The sequence below is a fragment of the Lampris incognitus genome, chromosome 2 (assembly GCF_029633865.1).
Source record: "Lampris incognitus isolate fLamInc1 chromosome 2, fLamInc1.hap2, whole genome shotgun sequence".
In the NCBI taxonomy this organism is placed as follows: Eukaryota; Metazoa; Chordata; class Actinopteri; order Lampriformes; family Lampridae; genus Lampris; species Lampris incognitus.
Window position 1 is genome coordinate 42627862 of NC_079212.1, and position 27052 is coordinate 42654913.

Sequence of the window (27052 nt, forward strand, 5' to 3'; positions counted from 1 at the left end):
AGATTTTCAGTGGCCCCATTTGGCCACCCCTATGAAAAATTTCTGGGGGCACCACTGGGTACTAGTCCTGACCGAAACCTGGATACATCCAGAAAACAGTCACACCGGTGGCACTCTCTGTTGACTCCGCTTTCTCACACACACCCCGTTCTGTTGGGCGTGGAGGTGATACAGGTGTCCTCATTTTCAAAGACTGGAAATTCACTAAGCTTTGTCCGCTAAGCAACAACTCCTCCTTTGAATACTGTGCAATCTTGGTTAAGCTATTTGTGGTTGCCGTATATCACCCGCCAGGGTGTCAACTGGGGAACTTTGTAGTCGAACTCGACATGTTACTCTCAGCCATTCCTGACAATGACACACCACTGATTGTCATAGGAGACATGAATATCCTTACTGACAAAACCCAAACGACTGACTTCCTGGTTCTTCTGTCCTCCTTTGACCTCAGACAGGTCACCACCCCTCCCACACACAAAACAGGCAATACTCTTGATCGGATTTTGACTCAGAACTGCTCCACAGCAAATTTGACTGTCACCCCCCTACATCTGTCAGACCACTTCTTAATTCAATTCATGGCCTCCTTACTGGAACATCCTCACGTTCCTCCAGTCTTCTTGCAGTCCCTTACACTGACCCAGCTCACCAATGAGGTCTTGGCTTCCATGCCTCCTCAGAATGAATTCTCTTCTCTCCCTGTCAATGAGGCTACAGACACACTCCATTCCTCATGAGCCTCCTCTCTTAATCTCAGCCCTCTAGCATCCTAACCTGCTCGTAACGCCCCCCTAGTCCATGGCTCACTGAGGTCACCAGAGAGCAAATGGCAGGGCTCAGAGCAAAAATGATGTAAAACCAGAGTCCACTGACCTCAGTGACTATCAGTGTCTCCTAGCATCATTCTCCTCCAGCTTAAAAACAGCTAAGACCACTTACTATCAGAACAAGATCTGTGGGGCCACTGATGCTCGAAAAATGTTTTTTGCTTTTAACTCACTCCTCAATCCGCTTCCTCCTGCAACCTCCATACTGCTCACTCCTGACATGTTCACTTCATACTTAACTGATAAGACATCAGTAACCAGTTCTCTGAGCCTGACCTACCCTGTCTGCCGCTACCAGCTAACAGTGCCTCACTCACCTGATTCTTCCTTCCTGACTGGGGAGGAAGTCTCCAAGCTTCTGCTGGACTCTTGTCCCATTACCTGTCTGCTGGACCCGACACCATCCAACCCCTACAGACCATTTCCCCGCATTTAACCCTGCAGTCACACACATCATCACCTTCTTGCTTCCAACAGGTGTGTTCCCCGCCGCATTTAAGCAAGCCTGGGTCACCCTGCTGCTCAAAAAACCTACACTTAACCTAGCCCAGGTTGAAAACTATAGACCGGTTTCATTCCTACCCTTTCTATCAAAAATACTTGAATGCACGGTCTTCAACCAAGCCTCTGAATTCCTTTCTGAGAACAATCTGTATGATCAGCATCAGTCTGGCTTTAAGCGGGGTCACTCTACCGAGACTACACTCTTGTAAGTAATAGAATCACTGCGTTGGCTAAAGCTGCTGGTCAGTCCTCAGCTTTATTGCTGCAAGATCTGTCAGCTGCCTTTGACATGGTTAACCACTAAATCCTTCTCTCCACACTCACTGAGCTTGGTATCTCAGGATTTGCCCTGTGCTGGTTCATGTCCTACCACTCAGGGAGATCTTTTAGAGTATCTTGGAGGGGAGAATTGTCCAAACCACACGGCTTATCCACAGGGCTACCTCAAGGATCAGTGCTTGGTCCTCTTCTCTTCTCAATATACACCACCTCACTTGGTGCAATCATCCACTCCCATGGTTTCTCATACCATTGCTACGTTGACGATACCCAGCTCTTCCTATCATTCCCGCCAGATGACCTCACAGTCTTGGCACGGATATCGTCATGCCTTGCTGATATCTCTGCATGGATGAAAGAATGCCACCTTCAGCTAAACCTATCTAAGACTGAGCTCCTTGTCATCCTAGCCAGTCCATCCTTACAACAACAGGACCTTACAACAACAGGATATTGATCCAGCTCAGATCAACCCAACTCATTGCCACAAAGCCCAAAACCTGGGTGTCATGATTGACGACCAACTAACCTTTAAGGTTCACGTGACCTCGATTGCACAGTCGTGCCGATTTACCCTGTACAACATCAGGAAAATTAGACCCGATACCTGTCTGAGCATGCAGGACAACTCCTGGTACAGGCTCTTGTAATATCACGCACTGACTACTGCGACTCCTTACTGGCAGGTCTCCCTGCATCAGGGCTTGTGACTAACAGCATCCCATCATCCTGGGGACGATAGAAAATGTGTTCAGGTTGATCAGAGATCTTCCCCGGGATACCTCCAGGAGGAAAGGGACTTTTGTATGTTACAGTATGTATGTTTGAGTAACTATTGCTTAGCAAATGAAAACTAAACCTCGCGCTGATTTAATCACAGCGCGTCTGTTCATGCTGTCACTATGGTTACTCACTATCACTGGCTTGCTACTCAGCACGAAACTGATGAAGATTCTGAAATGTACACGCGGCACCGGTCCATCTATCCCCTTAGTCAGTCAGTTTGCTGGCAGGGCCTCGGCATGTTGCGGTGGTTAAAGCAAGAGGGCACTGCTGCATCAATTTTTACCTACCGCCAGTATGCCTGAGATCCCTGAGTCTGAGGTAAGGAGTAAGGACACGTGTAAATGGATGTAACATAGTTTTTGTATTGTATTTTTTTATGTACATATGATCGTGGTGAAGTTGCTAGGTCGTGTCAAAATCCGAAAAGGATGCTGTAATATCATTATCGACAAGGGTGGCTAACGTTAATCTCTGTTGAAATAGGCTGCAGAGAGCTAGCTAGCTGTTTGTAGCCGGTGGCCAACACCGTCCTGCGGTGTTTGATAGAGCTAACCTCCCCTAAATGGCTCCATAGCGTTAATGGGTAACTGAGCTAATGTCAGCTAACGAAGCCAACCGCTAACAAAACTAATAGAGCTTACAGCTAAAACACAGCAGGCCTGAGAGTATCTGTTCGGAGTCACGTGGCGTTTAACATTGAACTGCAGCTTAAAAGGAAATTAATTTCTGTATTTTTTAAACTGTAACACATAGTTTCCCACATTTTCCCATGTTTTGTGTCTAGTGACTAATGCGGATGAATTCGTGCAGCCATGAAATGGGTTGCGTGGAATTCCAGCGGGCAAATGTGCACTGTTAAGGTACATCGACTTGAAGTGCTTGTTTTTGCCACAGGCTCATATTGTTATGTCGGACAACATTACGAAAGAATCCCTAAAAGATAGACATTTCTGTGAATTAATAACATCATTTGAAACATAGAAACAGCCACTCTACAAAGCCACCAGACTTAATTTGCAGGAACACTAGTTATATTGTTGTGCTAAAACACACTTAAGTCAAACTCCACAGAAAAACAAAATAAAACTCAACACCATCTAGGTTAGTCTTCCACCTTTACAGCAATAGCTAACTCTGGTTTGGCTGAAATAAAGCCCTTAATTCACCACATTAGATGTGTAGATATCAGGAGAGGAGAGAAGGAGCATGATGAGCCTATATGTGTATATACACACACACACACACACACACACACACACACACACACACACACACACACACACACACACACACAAAGGTGTACGTGCATGCGCATATGTATAGAATATGTATATGTTTCTCCTGTATCTTTTACTGTGACGTTTTTCATAAGTAATGAATGAATGAGCTTTTTGACCAAATCAATTATATTCTACTTCTCTACAGAAACAAAGAAGCTCTGGCTATGAAGCAAAATGGAAAAGAAAATTTCTGCCTGAATGGATAAAGTGCTGTTCATTCATTGAATATGATGAAGCTGCACAACTTATGTACTGCAAAACATGTAGGAGCCTTCCAGCTCAGGCAATTGGGAACAGCTTGTTCCACGGTGTAACTGGAGAGAAAGTAAGAGTGGGAAGCATTAAAGAGCATGCAGCCATGATTGCACACAAATCAGCTGAAGATGCACTACAAGCAAGAGACAACCCAGAAAGAGGAGCACTAGTGTCAGCTTTTGACAGAATGGATGCAGCAGTAAAAGAGAAGATGATGAAACTCTTCAACATAGCCTACCTCATTGCTAAAGAGGAGGCTGCCTTCACCGTGTTCCCCAAGCTAGTGGCTCTCCATTATACAAACGGCCTGGACTTCGGCACAACATATAGCAATGACCAGGCATGCTGAATGTTTATCACAGCCATCAGTTCATGCTTCACTGAAGAGCTTCAGGAAAAGTTGCGATCCGCCAGGTACTTTTCTGTCATATCTGACTCTTCAGTCGACCGATCACTGCAGTAGCTCATCTACTGCACCTACCTTCAGAATGGCAAACCAGTGAACCAACTCATGCAGTTTGTTGCCCCTGAGCATGCCCATAGCCAGAGTATTTTGGATGCTATTCTGGCTGGACTGTTTATGATTGGAGTGAGAGAGGAGGACCTGAAACAGCATCTTGTTGGCTTTGGTTGTGATGGAGCTGCCGTTATGCTGGGTGTGAACAACGGAGTGACTGCCAGACTTCGTTTGTGCTCATCCCTCGTCCCAATCTAGTGTTTGGCTCATCGTCTAGAGCTAGCTGCTCTGGACTGTGTCAAACAGGTTCCTCAGCTGCAAGACATCAAGCAAACCCTATGTGCCATCCACAAGCACTATACCTGCTCTGCCAAGGCCACACGGGAACTTCAGGAAATCAGCAAGGCGATGGAGATTTCCACTGTGAGACCAGGCAAAACTGAAGGTACTCGCTGGCTACTACACATGTCGCATGCATTAGAAGCCTTGATGAGGAACTACAGGCCCATTTTGGTACACTTTGAGAACCATGCCAGTGACCCTAATGACAGGGAAGCAATTGCAGCCATGAAGCGGAGAGCAAAGCTTGTGACCCAGTCACTGAAGCAGAACAGTATGCTGCTTTTCATTCACCTCATGCTGGATGTCTTGCAAGAACTGAAGCACCTCAGCCTCTTATTCCAGCAAGAAGGCCTCACATTGCAGATGGTCTCGGTTGGACTGCAGACAGCAACACTGGCTCTTGTGGCCATGCAGGTGAGAAATCATTGTTTAAGATTTGGCATCATTATGTGTTAGATGTCGAGCAGAAAATGTTATTTGTAATTGACACATATACATATTTAATTATCTATAAATATATAATTTTATTTGTCACAGCTCAACATGGTTAAAGTTTTTTTTTTTTTTTGTGATTAAAATTACTAGTGTTTTTTATGTTTTTCTTCTCCTTTTAACTGTAGACAAACCCAGGGCCAAGTTTACACCAGTTCATGGATGAAGTTGGGGCTGGAAGTACCTGGCTGGGCGTCCAGATATGCAGGACCAGTGCTGATGACGACAACTTTAATATCCTCAAGCTTCGTCTCACCGATGGCTTCTGTGAGTTTGTGTCAGAGCGATTCAAGAGTCTGGAGACTGGCGTACTGAAGGCAACCTCCACACTGTTGACCTGTCCAACTGGCCAGAGGACACCACTGAGCTTGCAACATTTGGCACCACTGAGCTGAATGTCTTTATGGAGCATTTCCATCCAGTGCTTGAGACATGTGAGAACTTTGAGTCTGTGGAAGCAGCTAAGAGAGAGTGGCTTGACCTCAAGATTCTTGTTGCCCGCCACTACAGGCACCTTGATTCCCAGGTGCTATGGCAGCGGCTGATTCAGGGTGTCATTGGAAGGGAGGGCCAGTTCCAGCACATGCAGGTGGTAGCAAAGATCAGCCTTGTCCTTTGCATGAGCTCCTCTTGCCACGATCATGGCTTCTCTTACATGAAGAGGATCAAGTCAGACTGGAGGTCCTGCCTGTCAAATGAAATGCTCAACTGCCAACTGCAAATATCTGTTCATGGTCCACCTGCACAGCAGCATGACTCTGTGAAAGCCGTGACAAAGTGGTGGAGATGTGGCTTCAGAGCACGAAGACCTCAGTACAAAGACTGAGAAAACTGAGACAGACACAGAATGTTTAAATAATTCTGTTACTAAATTCTGTGTCTTACAGTTCTGTTCCTTACATGCTGGTTTAGGGCTAAAACTACTGATTATTTTCTTTATTGAATAATATGCTGATATTTTTCATGATTAATCTTTTAGTCTATGCAATGTTAAAAAAATTATGAAAAATGTTCATCACTATTTCCCAGAGCCCCAAGTAAAGTCTTCAAACTGCTTCTTTTGTCCAGCCAACAGTTCAACACCCAAAGACTCTTCATTTACTGTCATAAATGACAAAGAAAAGCAGCAAATCCTCACACCAAAGAAGCTGGAACCAGCAAATGTTTAAAATGTTTTCTTGAAAAAAAAATGTAATTATTTATTTCCTCATTCCAATGTTTTTGTAATGCCACTAACAACAATTATAGATGATGATGAGGTAAAGAAACAACATTTTGATTTTCAGACGCTTCATTCAAATAGTTTTTCGGGATGGTGATGAAAAAGGTTAGCCTGACGCCCTGCCCTGCATGCACTTTCAAACTTCTGCAAATGATCCAGAACCCGGTGGCACGTCTGGTCTTCAACCAACTCAAAACAGCAAATGTCACGCCACTGTTCATATCCCTCCACTGGCTCCCAGTTGCTGCCTGCATAAAATTCAAAACCTTAATGCTCGCTTACAAAACAGCAACTAAAACGGCTCCCACCTACCTGAACTCCCTCATTCAGGTCTACACCCAGTCCCGTTCACTATGCTCTGCCAATGAAAGGCACCTGGTATTTCCGCCACAACGAAGCCCAAAGTCACTAGCCAGACTCTTCTCTTCTGTAGTTCGCCAGTGGTGGAACGAGTTATCTGCACCCTATGCATTGCCTTTGTGAACTGCATGTTGACACCTATGTCCTATCAGACTTGAAGCTAGTTTTTTGGCTTACTTGCGTTGTCGCCTGCTGACTACATCCTTGCTTGTGTTGTATTAACTCTCAGATGTATGTCATGTTGGATAAAAGCGGCTGCTAAGTGAAATTTCAACATTGTAACATTGTTATACCCGTTTTCTATACAATCCAAGTATTCACCTGCTATCCTTAAGAACAAGCAACAGCGTGTGGTTGACAGCATTAATTAAATTAATGAAACCTCATTCACACAATAGGTCTGCCCTCTTGTTCAGTCCATCTGCTGAGAAGGTATATATATATGCACATAGGAAGACAGACCAGCGGATATTTGTTTAAATAAATTGAAATAAGAGTCTGACAAAATAATGACGTCTAACTATATATAATTTATATGTGCTTTAATTCAAGGCCATGATTCGATGTTAGAAAGGATTCCACACCACACCCATTTTTCTCCCCAGTTCTCCCCATGTTACTTCCGGCTGGGTCGGAGGTAACACGGGGATTCGAACCAGCAATCTCCGTGTTGGTAGGCAACAGAATAGACCGCTATGCTACCTGGACTACCCTTGTAAGAAAGGAAGTCACCCGGTCCATGTCAGAATGACGCAGTTCTCTGTATTTCTGAAATGATGAAAACCTAAAGTGAGAAATTCTTTTCATTGTGGAAAATGTTTTTAAATATATATTTTTAGCGACTATTACCAGTTCGATGACCCATCAAGCCTCCAACTGCTTCTACATGAACAAGTATGTGAATGTCATTGTGCTTCTACTACTGTACCTCAGTGCAGCCTTTGACACCATTGGTCACTATTAGAATATATTGTAATTTTGGTGTCTCTTGCTTAGCTCTCTCTTGGCTTAAGTCTTACTTATCTGGAAGAACACGGTGTTTCTGCTATAATGATATTACATTAAAATTCTCTGACGTTAAATATGGCATACCTCAGGGCTCAGTTCTTGGCCCTCTACTTTTTACTCTTTATAGTTCACCTCTTGGCCAAATTATATGCAGTCATGAAATAAATTTTCATTGCTATGCGGATGACACTCAGCTGTATGTGCCTATAAAGGGTGATGATTGTACTCAAATGACTAATTTAGAGGCCTGCTTAGCTGCTGTGAGAAACTGGATGCCACTGAATTTTCTGCTTTTAAATTCAGATAAAACTGAGATGCTGGTCATTGGCCCTGCTAGACACAGACACCAATTTAATTAGCTAATAACAAAACTCAACAAATCTGATTTCACAAACTGTGGCAACCAAAAAAACATTGGTGTTACATTTGATCTCAGCCTTTCCTCTAATAAATATTAAAGAAATCACCAAGTCTGCCTTTTCTCACTTACATAACATAGCTAAAATTCAGTCTTTCCTGTCTATTGCTGATGCAGAGACTCTAATACACACATTTGTTTCATCCAGACTTGATTACTGTTATGTTCTGTTTTCAGGTCTGCCACGTGCTACTAAAAGTCTTCAGATGGTTCAAAATGCTGCAGCTAGAATCCTACCTAAAACGAGAAAATGTGACCATATTACATAAATTCTTGCCTCTCTTCGTCGGCTTCCTATCCATGTTAGATCAGACTTCAAGGTGCTTCTGCTAACTTATAAAATCCTAAATGGGTTTGCCCCATCATACTTGTCTGATCTCCTTAAGCCATAAATTCCATCTCGAGTGCCCCACTCTCAGAATACAGGACTCCTGTGTGTACCCAAAGTACACACAAAAAACTGCATGGGAGAGAGATTTAGGTGTAGAGCTTTCTGAAGAGGCATGGCGGGACAGCTTAACTCGTATACATACATCCTCATTGTGTATACGACATGGTTTAATTCAGTTTAAGGTGCTTCACAACAGTCTTCACTACTCGGGGGACAAGCTTGCCAGAATCTTTCCCACCACAGACCCTGGGTGTCCGAGGTGCAGCCATAGTCCAGCCTCGGTGGGACACATGTTCTGGGCATGCCCCTCCCTCAACAGTTATTGGGGACAGATATTTAATGTATTCTCACATATCTGTAAACAGACCACAACCCCTGATTTTTACACAGTCATCTTTGGCATACCGCCCCCTAACTGTAAGGCCACAACTTTTCATTACTAGCACGCAGACATCCTATTTAACTGGAAGTGGAATAAAGCTCCATTGTTTTTGCAGTGGTTAAGGGAGGTGCTGTCCTTTCTACCTTTAGAAAAGCTCCGATATAAAATATGTAAAACCCATCAAAAACTTTACTTTGACCTGGAGTCCTTTCATAGACTTTATTGAAGGTTTTCCCTTTTATTGAATTTACTTTTTATTTACCTGGTTGTAACGACAATACTTATAGATATGTGTATACAACTTTATATCGTCTTCAAAAACATGGTTATTATGTGGAATTGGAATAAGATATCCCTGCATGGTCCTTTTTTCCTTCTTTCTTCTTTGAGCCTTGGGGGGGAGGGGGGATCCCTACACGTTTCTTTTTGGTTGTTGTTGTTGTTCGTGTGTCTTGTATACCTGTTCCAAAAAAAACCTTGAAAATTGGAAAATAAAGTTTAAAAAAAAAAAGAAGTAGTCAGCTAGTGGCAGGGGCTTTTCCTATTGGGCCCTGTTCTTGTGGAATAACCTGCCTGCTGCCGTCAGACAATCAGAGTCTATTAGCTCCTTTAAATCCAAACTTAAAACTCATCTTTTTGCCTTAACCTATAATTAGTGGCCTTTAAGTTTAACACATCACAACCTGTACTGCACGGTGGGTCGGTTTCTATCTCACTGAATTTACCAAGCACTGTTCTGCCAACGAGTTTACAGTGTATAGATTATTGATCATTGCAAACTGCTCCTTTTTCTCGCGTGTCTTTTCCCTCTCTCTGAATGATTTCTTCTCTTTTACATCACACCATTCACATACACAGGAAAAGAGAAAGGAGGACAGACTACACTGGGTGCATGTGTAATCTGTCCTCCCCAGGTCTCCTGGTGATGGTGGTCGCCACCTGGACACTGCTTGGCATCCTGCTCATCACATCCTTTATATACATCTTATAAATCCATAAAATATTGTTATCCTGTTTCAGTGTTGTATCCTTCTCTCTCTCCAATGTGCAACTAATGTCTTTTCTTGTCTCTTCTCCTGTGTATGTGAACGGTGTGATGTGAGTTTCTCTTGTGCGCATGTGTGGTCCTGTCAGGGCTCCATGGTGATGGTGGTCACGTGGCTCAGGTCTTTGGCTGTTCTGGTGGCATCTGGACACTGCTTGGCATCCTCCTCCTCATATTCTTCATATATCTTATAATTCTATTACAATTCTGTTATCGTCTTTCAACGTTGTATTCTGTAAATTGTGTTTTATTCTGTAAACACGGAACATCCATTGTACGCGTGTCTGTCTTGGGAGAGCGATCCCTCCTCTGTTGCTCTCCCTCAGGGTTCTTCCTAATTTTTCTCCCTGTTAAAGGTTTGTTTTGTTCTTTTTCTTCAGGGAGTTGTTCCTTATTCAATGCGAGGGTCTAAGGACAGGATGTTGTGTTGCTGTAACGCCCACTGTGGCAAATTTATAATGTGTGATATTGGGCTGTACAGATAAAATCGACTTGACTTGAAATTGACTTGTCATGAAGCGGATTAACTCTTGCATCCCTTGTTTGCACAAAATACACAGCAAGACACGAAGCGATATGCAATAAGGAGATATTCAACTAATAATTTTTCTGTGAGGAGCAGAAGTAAGCCCAAGCCAGTCAAACGCTACGGGATGACGGCGCCCTCTAGTGGTATGTATCTGTTTTGAAACTTGACCGACCTTAACCATGGCCTGTCCTCCGAGCACCATATCAATCTTACTTCAGTGGAAGACAAACACATATCGCCCCGCGTCCAACACCGCTGGTAATGTATTAAGGTTCTCTGTCCTCTTACAGATCATGCAAAAGTTAAGATGCTGTTTAGGAAAAATATACCAAAGACTTGTTCATAACAGCACTTGTGCACACGAACTAAGCAACACACATTTGCCAGTCATGAGTTGTACCCAAAGAGACATTTGCAGCTACTGGAACAAAACAAATATATGTGGAAAAAGTTTATTGTAAGTTTTAAGTCTTGCACACAGGCACTAATCACAATTAATTTTATCCTTGCAGGCATCATCATCATCATCATGTCTTGTTGGTGAACTAAATTAGCACAGGCAGTTGTTTAAAATAAGTCTGAATCTGGACAGATTGCTCTTGTAGATATCATGTTTAATTTTGCTGACGAGGTTTTACATTTTTGAGAATCAAACTCAGAGGTGGCATAATTTCTGATATGTCTAAAGAAGCAAGCAGGCTGGTACTGATCAACAAAGAGACTTGAGATTTCAGCTCAATTCAGTCCTGGGTGCCGCACAGGTCTTTTCCAGACTCAGCGTGTCAGTCATAAAAACCTTGTGCTTATATTTCCCTGTCTGAACGACATATTCTACATGTAGCAAACGAAGACCTGTCCTACAGACCTTATGGAGCTCATTGGGTGTATGATGGTACCACCAGATGACCCCCCCATGAATAATGTTCTCTCATGAGCACAAGTCCTGATCAGTAAAAAGGCTATAACGCCATCAAAAACAAGCCATGAGCTCTAAGAAATAAATATACTTTATTTCATAAACAGCAAAAAATGTTCAACCGACAGCTCCAGATCCTGGGTGTAGTGTATCCATTTGTAGAGATTTTTGAAAATTATCTGTCAATTTAACAAAACAAATGACTTGATTGGGTCTTGTGTAGTTGGACTGATTTCCTCCCTGAATTGTTTGGGTTTTAAAATACTTTCACAAAGGATTATGTATTTTTTTGGGGGGGGGGCGCACGGTGGCGCAGTGGTTAGCGCGGTCGCCTCATAGCAAGAAGGTCCTGGGTTCGAGCCCTGGGGTAGTCCATCCTTGGGGGTCGTCCCAGCTCGTCCTCTGTGTGGAGTTTGCATGTTCTCCCCGTGTCTGTGTGGGTTTCCCCTGGTTTCCTCCCACAGTCCAAAGACACGTATGTCAGGAGAATTGGCTGACCAAATTGTCCCTAAGTGTGAATGTGTGTCGGCCCTGTGATGGCCTGGCGGCCTGTCCAGTGTGTCTCCCCACCTGCCGCCCAAGGACTGCTGGGATAGGCTCCAGCATACCCGCGACCCTGAGAGCAGGATAAGCGGTTTGGATAATGGATGGATGGATTATGTAATTAAAAAAATTTTTTTAAATGTGTTTTCAACTGTGAAATGATGGTTTGTGTTAACTAAAAGCTGCTCTCTTTTGCTTTTGGCAAAGAATATGTCAGGATAGCATTCATTTGCCTGCCTGCAGTTGAACTGGACATCTGTTAGAATAAGACCTGTCATTACAATGGCTGAACGGTCGTCTGTAGATGTCATCATATCACCTCCATACAGTATGAAAGCCACTTTATTTTGTCCTTGTACAGGATACAATGAAATCTGTTCTCTGCATTTAACCCATCCTACTGTATAGGAGCAGTGGGGCAGCTGCAGCGCCCGGGGTCCAACTCCAGTTCTTTTTTCCATTGCCTTGCCCAGGGGCACAGGCAGGAGTATTAACCCGAACATGCATGACTTTTTTGATGGTGGAAGGAAACCGGGGCACCTGGAGGAAACCAACGCAGACACAGGGAGAACATGCAAACTCCACACAGAAAGGACCTGGGACGGCCTGGGATTCGAACCCAGACCCTTCTTGCTGTAAAGCAACAGTGCTAACCACTGGGCCACTGTGCTGCCCTAATGGGTTATGGGTTAGCAATTGGCATCAGAGTTAATGTTAGGGTTTGTTTTTTTTCCTTTCTAAGGACAAAGAAAGGCACAGGAAGGATAAGAATGCAAATTAACGTAACTGGATACACTCGGATTTCTGTTGAGCTCATCCTCCTCCACAGGAAGACAAGCGCACAAGGTCACCTGCAGAACCGTGACCCATTTAGTCGGTAGATACTCAACATCTGGTTCAAGGACACTTCAGCAGGTTTTTTTCCACATAACAGCATTAGCCCAGAGCACCTGACAGTCTCAGCTCAGCTCTGCCTGAGGCCATGTCAAAGTTTTATCAAAGACTTTCTGCATGCCGGATACAGAGCTGTAGCCAGCTCCAACCATTAAGCCAGTGATTTAGGACACAGGCCCTTTGTTTGCTGTACCACTAAATGCTTGTTGTCCATCAGCAAGTTGTGCTGCATCAGCTGGGTTGATTTTTCATGAACTGTATGCAAATGAAAACTGATCACCACTTGAACATATTGTTAAAGCATTGCTGATGTGGTTTATGTCATCAAGCAAGGAGGACTGCCACAGTCAACAGAGCTGCTGGGTGATATGGAGCTGTCTACAGACGGGGGCACACTTTTGGAAGACAGGCTGGTGGAGGTTTAGCAGAGGAAAAAAACGTTTAAATGAAAGACCTACAACTACTACTGTCGGCTGCTCCCATCAGGGGTCGCCACAGCGGATCATCCGTTTCCATCTTTTCCTGTCCTCTCCATCTTCCTTTGTCACACCAACTTGTCCTCCCTCACAACATCTATAAACCTCCTCTTTGGCCTTCCTCTTTTCTTCTACCTAGGCAGCTCCACATTCAGCATCTTTCCCCCAATATACCCAGCATCTCTCCTCCACACATGTTCAAGCCATCTCAATCTCACCTCTCTTGCTTTGTCTCCAAACCGTCCAACCTGAGCTGTCCTTCTAATATACTCGTTCCTAATCCTGTCCTTCATCATCACTCCCAATGAAAATATTAGCATCTTCAACTCTGCCACCTCCAGCTCCGCTTCCTGTCTTTTCATCAGTGCCACTGTCTCCAAACCATATAACATAGCTGGTCTCACAACCATCTTGTAAACCTTCCCTTTAACTTTTGCTGGTACCCTTCTGTCGCAAATCACTCCTGCTACTCTTCTCCACCCTGCCTGCACTCTCTTCTTCACCTCTCTCCTGCACTCCCCGTTACTTTGGACAGTTGACCCCAAGTATTTAAACTCATATGCCTTCGTCACCTCCACTCCTTGCATCCTCACCATTCCACTGTCCTCCCTCTCATTCACACATAGGTATTCCGTCTTGCTCCTACTGACTTTCATTCCTCTTCTCTCCAGTGCATACCTCCACCTCTCCAGGCTCTCCTCAACCTGCACCCTACTCTCGCTACTCTTAGCATCTTCAACTCTGCCACCTCCAAGCCATGTAACATAGCTGGTCTCACCACCATCTTGTAAACCTTCCCAAAGATCCCCAAAGAGCCACGCATATCAATAGCTCTCACAACGACTCCTAGAGGATAAATATCTGAGTCTCATCACCAGCCAGTCAGACTAGCTTGGTCTAGTCAGAAAGGCACAAACTGAGGAAGCCTCTTGGATGAGAGGCAAAACGTCTTCACGGATATATACCAAGTCCAGTTGCACTTGATTCAACTCCTTTAGTCCATGGGCCAGACGATATTTCGGTACACTCAAGGTGGCAAAACTTACTTATAATTTTTGAAAGGATCCATGTCTGTAGATGATATTTTGGTATGATAACCATTCCTGAGTGGCAGCTGTATCACAGTTATCAGCTCATGAAGTTAACCACCCGCTAAACTAAATTGCATTTTAGACGCTGGTGCATATCCTGGTTTAGCCTCATGGTCAGGACATTTTTCAATGTTCTATAATATTGTCTTTGGTGTCATTTTAAAGGGGACCTTCTTAGCTTTCATTCAAGCCCTGTTGTGGATATTTCTCACAAATATAGAGGTCACTTGAGCTCTTCAACCCGTCAATAACACACATCTTTCTGCAATTTTCGCCTAAACTATATACTTTCTTTTAGCCCTGTGGCATCTAGGAATATCAGGGACACAAAACACAAAAACTGGAATACTCACAGGACTGTAAAGATTCAGGAAATGTATAATATACCCATACTATTTCATTGTGTGAGGTGATTGTGAGCCTTAAATGAGAACTAGACCAAAGCCAGTTAGGTCACAAACTGGTCTCTATACATTTGTTTAAATACACAATCAAAATACATGATAAAAAGGAATACCATAGTGAGGTAATGAACTATTTTAATATTTTAAACAACATTGACATTTACATATACTTAGTCAATGATACATGTAATCCCATATCATTAGTGGGTATATGTAATGGTAATGGGTAGGGTAATGGGTATATGTGAATATGGTTACATTATTGTTATCAAGCTCTGGGTAACCAAGTCCAGAATCAACATCCTGTGCATCAATAGACTACTACCACAGTAATACCATCAGAATCATCACACTGTCATTCATCAAACTGCTCGTTTCTCTCATCATCTGACTCCCCAAGTTCAAAGTCCAGTTCTGGACCATCCTGCTGTTTTTGGTTACTGCAGGTCTGTAACCTGCACATGTCTGTGCATGGAAGTCCATTTGACAGGCACATGCAGCTTGGCATTTTACATGAATGCACACACTTGCATGTTAGCATTTCCAAGACCACATCTGGTGCAGGTGGGGAGCGCATCCAGTAAATGGCCAGCTTGCCTTCATCGTCTGTCCATCCATACTCAGTAGGGCTTGGCACCACAGGGTTAGCCTGCAGACAGCACTTCCATATTGCTGCCTGATAGTTGGCTCGTTGAACATGCATAAAGAGACAGTCTCTACATGGTGGCAGCTGGCTGGACTCAACCTCTCCCCTTTTGGTGCAGAAGAGCTGGTAACGCAGTTTGTTCACCTCAGCAGTGCTGCTATTAGCAACATACATCCGACAGGTGAACTGCTCAATTTTCTGGAACAGCTCATCACTCACATTCCATGTCTGTCCCAGTTGACTAAAAGTCTCTTGGCAGGAAGTGTGCTTTCTCACTATCTTCAGGGCATTCAGCTTCCCTCGACCAGCGAATGCACTGACAGTGTCGCAGCCTGTGAAGGCATGTAAGCCAATTAGGCTGTCACAGATGCTGTCTCCAAGTGAACTTGCCAGTTTGGTGATGTCGACAAACCGTGTGCGGTTCTGAGTCCCACACTTCTGGTAGATGGGACAGGTGATGTCCTTCTGGAAGCCAAGACAAAGCACCATGACATCAGTGTCCTCAGCTGTGATGATAACTGACTTTGAGCCCGCATTTGCTGCATGCAATGCATGCAGGAGCAGACGGGTGTCAGCTTCTTCATGTGTGGAGTGCAGTTCTGCTGCTTCCTCACACCCATCTTCTGTCAACTTGTAGCAGGTTTCCTCACAGGTCATGTACAACACCTTGCCATGCAGCATAGCTCTGTATCGTGGGAGTTTCCACTCTTCCACCAGAAACTTGATGAGACTGGTCTTGTTGGAGGAACTGCACAGAAATTTTCTCCACTGCTGGACGTGGTGTCCCCCTGCAAGATTCTTGTACTGGAGAGTGATGTCTCCACCCCGGTTCAGTCGTTCAGCATCTTTGACCGAAGTCTGGTGATAGACATCAAAAACAACATCAATCCTCCCACTCTGTGCTCCCTCATGGAGGACCTGGGTCAAGGCTGACTCTGCCTCCTGTGCAAAGGTTTTGTTGTTGCCATTCATTTTTTGGACCAGGCTCATCCCATCAATGATGGAAGGAGATGGGATTGGGATGTCTTCTGCAGGAGATACATTCTTTTCAAGCTCTCTGGCAAGTGCAGCCTTGTTTGTTTTTCGTAAGGACCCATCAGCATTTGCCAGTGCCCATGGTAGTGGGCCCAATGGGTAGGCAAGGACATCCTTCAGATTCACCTTCCTGCTTTCAGCCACCAGGATCATGTGACTGAAAAGGTTTCTATCTGCCTTCAGAACCACATCCTGTGCTTTCTTTCCATGAGCTTGTTTTGTGCTGACATTGGAGAATGTTTTCAGACTTTGCTTGGTCATCTTGTTGTGGAATTTCACAGGTGGTGGGTCTGCATCTAACCTTGTTTGCTGGAATGCTTGGTAGGCCTCTTCTCCTTTCTCAAGGGCTCTCAAGAGATCTATGGTCACATCAGGTGGAGCCATGTTGCCAGTGGAGAGGCTAACCAAATCAATCTCATCAGGGGACATAGGATTGAGCCAGTTATTCTCCATAAGGTCCATGAGAGACTGGACATCTGCTTCATCTCTCTTGATCCTTGGACTCTGTAGATCTGGATGAGACCATTTGCACCTGCCTTGACCTGTCAGGTCTCTCAGCTGTCTGAGGTACATGCTTCTATACTCAGCTGTGAGATAATATTTGGTCACAGCTCCTGGCTTCAAGCTGAATCCCTTTGTCCCTCCAGCTGTTTGGGTGTCTTTGTTCACCGTTTCTTCTATAGCTTGGTCAACAGGGATTCGGCCAAAGGGATTGGTGGAGCCCAGTTGGACTGAGAAGCCTCCTTCCATGAATTCTGTGTACACATCTGGGTGTGTGATGGGCAGCTCAGACATCTGGGCGTAGTAGTAGGGGAGGTAGCGTGCATAATTCATCCTGTCATAAGCAAAGCACCATGGGATCATTGCTCGAATGCTAGCCAAGTGTAGCATCCAGTCTCCCTCTCTGGATGCTCGGATGAGCCCCAACAAGATTTCAACCATGTCCAAATAGGACATCCAGAAGTTCGAGAGGCTGCCGTTTCCACCTCTAAGGAACTCACGGTAGACTTCAAATAGATCCATGATGCGTGTACAAGAGCTGTTCTCGAGGACCTCCTTCAAAGCATGTTGTGAGACTTCTTTCCCAAGGCTGTCAATGGTCTTCAGTGTCTCATTCAGGTGAACCATGTCATTCCTGTGAGTTTCTTCCAACCAGGACAGGAAACCATTCAAGGTCAGTCGCATGAGAGCCTCATACAGGAGCTTGTGTAGTCGCACTGCCCTGTTGTACTTGAGGCCATCCATAACACCAGCAATTGAGCCTTCTGCAATCATGCCAGACTCAATGCAGAGGTCTTTGAGTCCAGCATCTTGGAAACGCTTTCCTATTATTGCCAGCAGTGTGCAGATGGTGTGGAATACCCCAAGCCTAACGATGATATCATGGAACTTGTCATGGTGTTTCCATGTGATCTCGACAGCCTTCGCATACAGGGCTTGGTCAAAGACACAGACAATCTTCCTCAGGCCTAAGCACTGCATGATGCTCAGTGACTGGTTAAGCACCTCGTTGACAGTAGACATTTGTGTCGCTGGAGCATTGATGGTAGGCAGATAGCCTATATTGTCGGGGATGACCGTCATCTCTCCTCGAGTCAGGATGTTGAAGCCTGTCCAGCTGCTGACTGACTGTTCTTCTTGTTGTGACATGCGTGCTAGGACCCAAAGAAGGTTTTTCTCTCTGGCAAGCTTAGTATTGGCTGCAGTATCGGCATCTGACTTTTTGCTTTGTGGTGGCCCTACCCGTTGTCCAGCATTGTAAGTTGGTAACATTGGTGGGGGTCCATCAATACTTCTCTTCTTTGTTTTGGGAACAGTGGGCATGGGTTGGACAGGAAGTGGGTTGACTGGCTTTGCTTGCACAGCAATCCCATTGACTCTGTGAGATGTTCCCTCACCACTGACAGTTTCTTCAAGACGGTCGATATTGTCCCAGGCTAAAGTTGTGAATATGCCAGGATGGATGTTAGCTGGAAGGGCAATGCCACTCCCTGATGATGAGAGTTTCTGGAGACACAGGGCAGTGTTGATCTCTTCCATCTGTGAATAGGACACACTGTGACCAAGTCGGTTGAGGATGTTTATCAACTCTACATTTCCTGTCAACGATTTGACACTGAATGGCAGAACAATGTGCTTGGAAGGCTTGGTATTTCCACATGTCACTGCATATACTATGTCATGGCCAAATGACTGCAGAAGGCATTGCACTCTCTGGGATGCATGATCAGGATCATTTGAGCCTGTGAGTAGAGAGTACAGGAAGATAATGAGCGACTCTGGAATGGTAGGACATTCTGCTTCTGGTTTGACTTCAGGCGGCCAGGTTTGAGGAACATCTTGACTTTTAATGTCTGCTCTCAATTTGATGGCTGCTTTGGCTATAACATCTTGTGCACTGACACTTTTCAGGGTCTGCAGCTCCCTTTTTAGAGACTGATTTTCTTTGGCAAGTTCCCTCATGGACAAGTTATCGGGATAGAGGAGGAATTTCCCTTTCTCATCAGGGAATATCTGCAAGGCTCCAGCAAACTCACTCTCCAGGTTTCGCCTTATGTGCTTCTTGGTTGATTCCTTGACTTGGGCAATGCCTTGGGAGTTCATTGAAGCTAGCAGTCTAGAAGAGAGATCAGTCATTGTCATCACTTGAGGATTGCCAAAAAGCTCCATCCTGATGAAGAGGAACAGCTCATTGTATGCCTTATTCACAGCAGCTTCATACTGGGCTGCAGCATCATCATCTTCACTGCTGGCAACCTCTCCTTTGGAAACTTCTTCTTTGGTGTAAAGTCTATAGCATGACCTGTGGTAGTGCCCTTCAGCTGCTACAAGGTCTCTACTCACAATGGCAAGGATTCTGCTGTCCCTTTTCTTTGTGGCTGCACTCCTGATCTTTGCATCAGCTCACAGTTCTCGACACTGCACCAGTACTTCTCTCGTATTCTGTCTCTTGGAATATTTGCTGTTTTTCTGACAAAATATGCACTCTGCATCATAAGTCCTAGATGTACTTGGAGCATGTCGAGCTACTCTCTTAGATTGTTTCTCTTCAGCAGAGACACAACTTTTCTTTTCTTTTGCAAGGAGGCCATCAAGAATTTGCTTCATAGTGAAGATACTGCGACACTTTCTGTGGTAGTAGATTGCTGGAATCTGTCCCTCAGGAATGTCTTTTGTCAGTTTCAAAACTGGTGCATGATTTCGTATCTGAGCTGCCCTGAGCAGAGTTCTCCATGAGTCGACACTTTGTAGTGAAACCAGCTTATCTGTATCATCAGAACAGTTGATAATGCACTCCACCCGTGGGCACTTTGGTATTGGGTAAAAACTTGCTTGTTCACCAGCGGCCATATTCAGTCAGCTTTCACCTGCCACATACAAACAAATACATGTAACTTAGGTGTATGAACACTACTAAAACAAAGTTTATTTTGCTTCACCAGCGTCATATTACCATTATTTATCTTACACAGCCACAAATAGATACATTACCTAGTTGCTATGCAACAGCTGTATTTTGTCCACATGAGGCCGCTAAAATCAACACAAGATGAAAGTTCCTCGTAGCCACTTTAACTAATCATATTAACATATACATTAAAAGAACATGCTAACATTATGGGAAATTAGCTTACAATCTTCTCCAGAGTGAGACAAGAAGATAGATACCAGTTTCCTCTATATGTGTTTAGTAGAAAGCTATCTGGCTGCACGTTAGCCTAGCTTAGCACAATGAATGGAAGTACACAGTACTGGTTATCCTTGGTTGTTGGCCAACTAAGAACTGTCCCAGAGTTTAAGCTAGGCTAATCAGTACCAGGGGTGTTGAAATGCTATATTTGTAAAAATCTGGGCAAATACACAATCGTGAGAGGCACAGAAACAGGTTTCCTGAAAGAAAAATGACATAGCTGCTCATTTGGAAAGGTTATCATGTATTATTTTACTTCTGTTAGTGTACCAAATAAAATGGCACCAGTGAAGTTGTGTCACCTTGGGTGATATTGATATCTGGTCTGACCCATGGACTAACTGGCTTTGGTCTAGTTAGTTTCTTAGTAATAATGCCCTTCTAATTTAAGGTTCACAATCACCTCACACAATGAAATAGTATGGGTATATTATACATTTCCTGAATCTTTACAGTCCTGTGAGTATTCCAGTTTTTGTGTTTTGTGTCCCTGATATTCCTAGATGCCACAGGGCTAAAAGAAAGTATATAGTTTAGGCGAACATTGCAGAAAGATGTGTGTTATTGACGGGTTGAAGAGCTCAAGTGACCTCTATATTTGTGAGAAATATCCAGAAGGTCCCCTTTAAAATGATACCAAAGACAATATTATAGAACATTGAAAAATGTCCTGACCATGAGGCTAAACCAGGATATGCACCAGCGTCTAAAATGCAATTTACTTTAGGGGGTGGTTAACTTCATGAGCTGATAACTGTGATACAGCTGCCACTCAGGAATGGTTATCATACCAAAATATCATCTACAGACATGGATCCTTTCAAAAATTATAAGTAAGTTTTGCCATCTTGAGTGTACCGAAATAGAAAATTTTGGGCTCTGGCCCATGGACTACTTTGGATAACCATGACCTGGATGAATGAGAACATTCACAGACACGTCTTCCCAAAGATATTGTTCTTCTATAGTAACTAAACTCTAGACCACTTTAGTGAGCTTGCTGACATCTACGAGTTAAAAACCATGTTACGGTTAAAAACATGCCAGTGTGGTCCAGAGAGGGTTTAAATTATTTGAGACAGTGTGCTCTTTCAGTTTACAATAGGACAATTTGAAACACTAAGATGGTGGCGTTGATGGCGTAAGACCCCGTGAAGTCATGCTATGAGCAAAACTGGCCCATCAAAGTGCCTGTGTCTGCATATCATAAGGAAAGTTCGCCAATCACATGTTCAGATTCATGCAGCCACAGTACTGTTACTTACATCAGATCACACACAAAGCTCAAGGCAGTGAATAGCGCATGTGTACAAGCACTGGCAAAGGGGAAAAAAGTTCATTTTCTGTGAAATTGGTGTCCTTTGGAACAAACTTTAACACTCCATGTTATGTACAATTTGCCAGTGTTCCTAATATGAAATGCAAAGTTACAGGGGCAGTGTTCATTAATAGACATTTCTGTAAATGTGCCAGTTTAGCCTCTTGTCTTATTTTCAATTGCTAGGTAATATGTGTCTCAGAACTTGAGATATAGAGGACTACCCATTGTAGAAGGCAATGGTCTAGTCTTGTTGGTGAAGAACTTACTGCCCGAGTGAAACGTCTTCTCGTAGCAGGACTTTGGCTGGTCTTAGTACTCTGTGACGTTAGCGTAGGATAAACACTGCTGCAGATAATAACATTAGTGATCTAGGTTTACCAGCACATCTATCAGCATTGACAGTACTGTTGACAATTGTTAGTGCTGGCTCAGTCTGTCTGTCAATGCTGACAAATGTGCTGGTACACCTAAATCCAACAGACCCGTCACTAATGTTATTATCTGCAGCTGTGTTTATCCTGCTATGCTAACATTACAGAGTACCAACACCAGTCCGTCATGTTTTTAACCTTTACACGGTTTTTAACCGGTAGATGGCAGCTACTACTACTACTACTACTAGATGGCAGCAAACTCACTAAAATGGTGTAGGGCTTAGTCACTCTGAACATCTTCAGTACTTCATACTTGCGTTGTCAGGTCTGACGTACTGAATTATGAAAAACAAAAAACAGACCAAAGATATTCCCAGTCCAATTTACATAACACCATGGTAATGCAGAGGAAATGGGATAAATCAAGAAAGAGGGAAGGAAGGAATCTTGCTGTCTGTACTTTTGCTGGTGGGCTTTGAAGGATGCTTTTGGAATGGGGAATAGATATTTTAATCCCTTTTTTTTCCTATGGGCTTTGCAAATCCTCGTTATATCACACAAAATATGTATAATTTTGGATACTGTGGATATCAAGAAAACTTGACCTTTGACCCCGTAATGCCAGCCAGAGTTCCCTGTGAGCCTGTAGTCAGCTGTTCTGTTCCACTCAGTGGAGTCAGACAGGTTTTACTTGCGAGCTGCTTGAGGGGTTATACTTGAGAGGTTTGCAGTTTGCTAGGGCTGTTTTTCAAGGACCGTAATTTGCTTATACTACTAAAGGGTCCATATATGTTCACCATACAGTTGGGGGGCCAGACAAATCCGAAAACAAAAACAAAAGCAAGGAATACGAATTCCTTTCATTTGCATGCATGCATGGACAATTAATCTTTTTTGGCAATGTCCGTGCACTCTCTCAGGATGCCTTGGCCATTCAGATCATTGGCATGTTCTTCACCACCAGGTGGAGGTCTATATTGCCATCAGGGCAAACCGCATTTTCCATACAACTTTTTCGTTCACATAAGGTGGAAAACTGTCTATCACGTCCTGTGGTGTAGTTGTCCCTCTGGCTCACTATATATTGTGAAGGCTGCTACTGTTGGTAATCACAGGTATTACAGGGGAATGGATGTGGTTTACTATACAACAGCAGCCGCTGCATTCACATAGTAGAGGCCTTGCCACCTTGGAGCCAGATTCAAAAAACTTAAAAACTTCATTTAAATAAATTTTTGCTAAAATTGAGCTAGTACTTCAAAGTCAATATAGGTTAACATCAACTTTATATATTATATTATATTATATTATATTATATTATATTATATTATATTATATTATATTATATGAAGCTGCTGGGATAGGCTCCAGCATCCCAATGGAATGGATATTATATTATATTATATTATACACTCACTGGCCACTTTATTAGGTACACCTTGCTAGTACCGGGTTGGACCCCCTTTTGCCTTCAGAACTGCCTTAATCCTTCGTGGCATAGATTCAACAAGGTACTGGAAACATTCCTCAGAGAGTTTGGTCCATATTGACATGATAGCATCACGCAGTTGCTGCAGATTTGTCGGCTGCACACCAATGATGCGAATCTCCCGGTCCACCACATCCCAAAGGTGCTCTATTGGATTGAGATCTGGTGACTGCGGAGGCCATTTGAGTACAGTGAACTCATTGTCATGTTCAAGAAACCAGACTGAGATGATTCGAGCTTTATGACATGGCACGTTATCCTGCTGGAAGTAGCCATCAGAAGATGGGAACACTGTGGTCATAAAGGGATGGACATGGTCAGCAACAATACTCAGGTAGGCTGTGGCGTTGACACGATGCTCAAGTGGTACTAAGGGGCCCAAAGTGTGCCAAGAAAATATCCCCCACACCATTACACCACCACCACCACCAGCCTGAACCGTTGATACAAGGCAGGATGGATCCATGCTTTCATGTTGTTGATGCCAAATTCTGACCCTACCATCCGAATGTCGCAGCAGAAATCGAGACTCATCAGACCAGGCAACGTTTTTCCCATCTTCTATTGTCCAATTTTGGTGAGCCTGTGCGAATTGTAGCCTCAGTTTCCTGTTCTTAGCTGATAGGAGTGGCACCCGGTGTGGTCCTTCTGCTGCTGTAGCCCATCTGCCTCAAGGTTCGACGTGTTGTGCGTTCAGAGATGCTCTTCTGCATACCTCGGTTGTAATGAGTGGTTATTTGAGTTACTGTTGCCTTTCTATCAGCTCGAACCAGTCTGGCCATTCTCCTCTGACCTCTGGCATCAACAAGGCATTTTCGCCCACAGAGCTGCCGCTCACTGGATATTTTCTCTTTTTCGGACCATTCTCTGTAAACCCTAGAGATGGTTGTGCGTGAAAATCTCAGTAGATCAGCAGTTTCTGAAATACTCAGACCAGCCCGTCTGGCACCAACAACCATGCCACGTTGAAAGTCACTTAAACCACCTTTCTTCCCCATTCTGATGCTCGGTTTGAACTGCAGCAGATCGTCTTGACCATGTCTACATGCCTAAATGCATTGAGTTGCTGCCATGTGATTGGCTGATTAGAAATTTGCGTTAACGAGCAGTTGGACAGGTGTGCCTAATAAAGTGGCCGGTGAGTGTATATTTAGAGCAACGACACAATATACCTTGTTATATATAGCAAGTGCGCTACAACAACACTATCCATTTTTGTCCAGTTTTGTATCGTATTGTTTATGTTTGTTCCAGGACAGGTCTTTCTTGAAAATGAGACCCCATTGTCTCAATGGGATTACCTGTATAAATAAAGGTGAACTAAAAAAATGAAAAAAGTTTGTGACCTAAATATGCACTTTATGTATTACATGCAGATGAGTCTGGTGAGATGGAGGTTTCTGAGGAGCCAGGTCCTATTTCAAAGACTTTTCATGATGCCCAAACACAGTGGGCAGACCCAGCAATGGAGGACCACAGCTACTCCAAAGGAGCAACCATCACATGTGGCTTGACAGCAAAATGTGATTAAAGAATCAAAAGTAAAAGTACTCAATAATGCATAGTGGCTACTGTCAGTTCTATTATATTATATTGTTCCATCCATCCATTATCTGAACCGCTTTTCCTGCTCTCAGGGTCGTGGGGATGCTGGAGCCTATTCCAGCAGTCACTGGGTAGCAGGCGGGGAGACACCCTGGACAGGCCGCCAGACCATCACATATTGGCCCTGTGATGTTCTGTCCAGTGTGTCTCCCCGCCTGCTGCCCAGTGACTGCTGGAATAGGCTCCAGCATCCCCACGACCCTGAGAGCAAGATAAGCTGTTTGGATTAATGGATGAATCATATTGATGCATTAATATGTAAACAGTAGGCAACTTTAATGTTGCAGTTGTTCGAGGTGGCACCATTCGTCTTTCCCTCGATCTTGACTAGTCCCCCAGTTCCTGCCGCTGAAAAACATCCTCACAGCATGATGCTGCCACCACCATGCTTCACTGTAGGGATGGTATTAGCAAGGTGATGAGAGGTGCCTGGTTTCCTCCAGACGTGACGTTTGGCATTCAGGCCAAAGAGTTCAATCTTGGTTTCATCAGACCAGAGAATCTTGTTTCTCATGGTCTGAGAGTCCTTTAGGTGCTGTCTGGCAAACTCCAAGCGGGCTGTCATGTGCCTTTTACTGAGCAGAGGCTTCCATCTAGCCACTCTACCATAAAGGCCTGATTGGTGGAGTGCTGCAGAGATGGTTGTCCTTCTGGAAGGTTCTCCCATCTCCACAGAAGAACGCTGGAGCTCTGTCAGAGTGACCATCGGGTTCTTGGTCACCTCCCTGACCAAGGCCCTTCTCCCCCGACTGCTCAGTTTGCCTGGACGGCCAGCTCTAGGAAGAGTCCTGGTGGATCCAAACTTCTTCCATTTACAAATGATGGACACCACTGTGCTCTTTGGGACCTTCAAAGCTGTAGAAAATTTTTTGTACCCTTCCCCAGATCTGTGCCTCGATACAATCCTGTCTCGGAGGTCCACAGACAAATTCCTTTGACTTCATGGCTTGGTTTCTGCTCTGACATGCACTGTCAACAGTGGGACCTTATATAGACAGGTGTGTGCCTTTCCAAATCATGTCCAATCAATTGAATTTAATACAGGTGGACTCCAATCAAGATGTAGAAATATCTCAAGGATGATCGGTGGAAACGGGATTAACTTGAGCTCAATTTTGAGTGTCATAGAAAAGGGTGTGAATACTTATGTACATGCAATATTTCAGTTTTTTATTTTTAATAAATTTGAAAAAAATTCTAAAAAACCTTTTCACTTTGTCATTATGGGGTACTGTGTGTGTAGATTGATGAGAAAAAAAAGGAATTTAATCCATTTTGGAATAAGGCTGTAACATAACAAAATGTGGGGAAAGTGAAGGGGTGTGAATACTTTCCGGATGCACTGTACATGCTGCCCCTTGACCAGGTCATTCAAAATCACGATGTGCTGTACCATATTTATGCAGACAACACTCAATTATACATGCCACTAAAACCCACAGATCCTAGTGCCCTAGTAAATCTTACAACTTGCCTCTCTGACATTAAATCCTGGATGTCCGAAATTTTTCTCAGATTTAATGATGATAAGTCTGAGGTAATTCGGTTTGCTCCTGAAAATTCCATTAGCCCTTTGTTACTAATCTTGGGGGTCTGTCAGGTAGTCCTAAGCAGGCTGCAGGGAATCTGGGATAATATTCGATGCTAACCCCAGTTTTGATAATCAAATCAAACATTTTGTTCAGTCAATTATTCTCCAGCTCTAACTACTCTATCAACCAGTAGCTGATGCTTTCACCCTCTGGTGTTGTTCCCAATTCCTTTCTAAGTTTCACTCGTTTATTGACTCATGTGCTCATTCAGCTTAGCTGCTATGATGCCTGACAGGATCTTCCATCTTGTGGAGAGGCAGGTTGTCGGCCGGTAGTTTGTAGGTGTTGTACCCTTGTTGGGATCCTTCATGATCAGTATTGTTTTCCCATGTGCTGGCCAGTCAAGGTGAGACCCAGATGTTGACAGCTGGTTTATCTGTGTCACCAGGTATTCATGG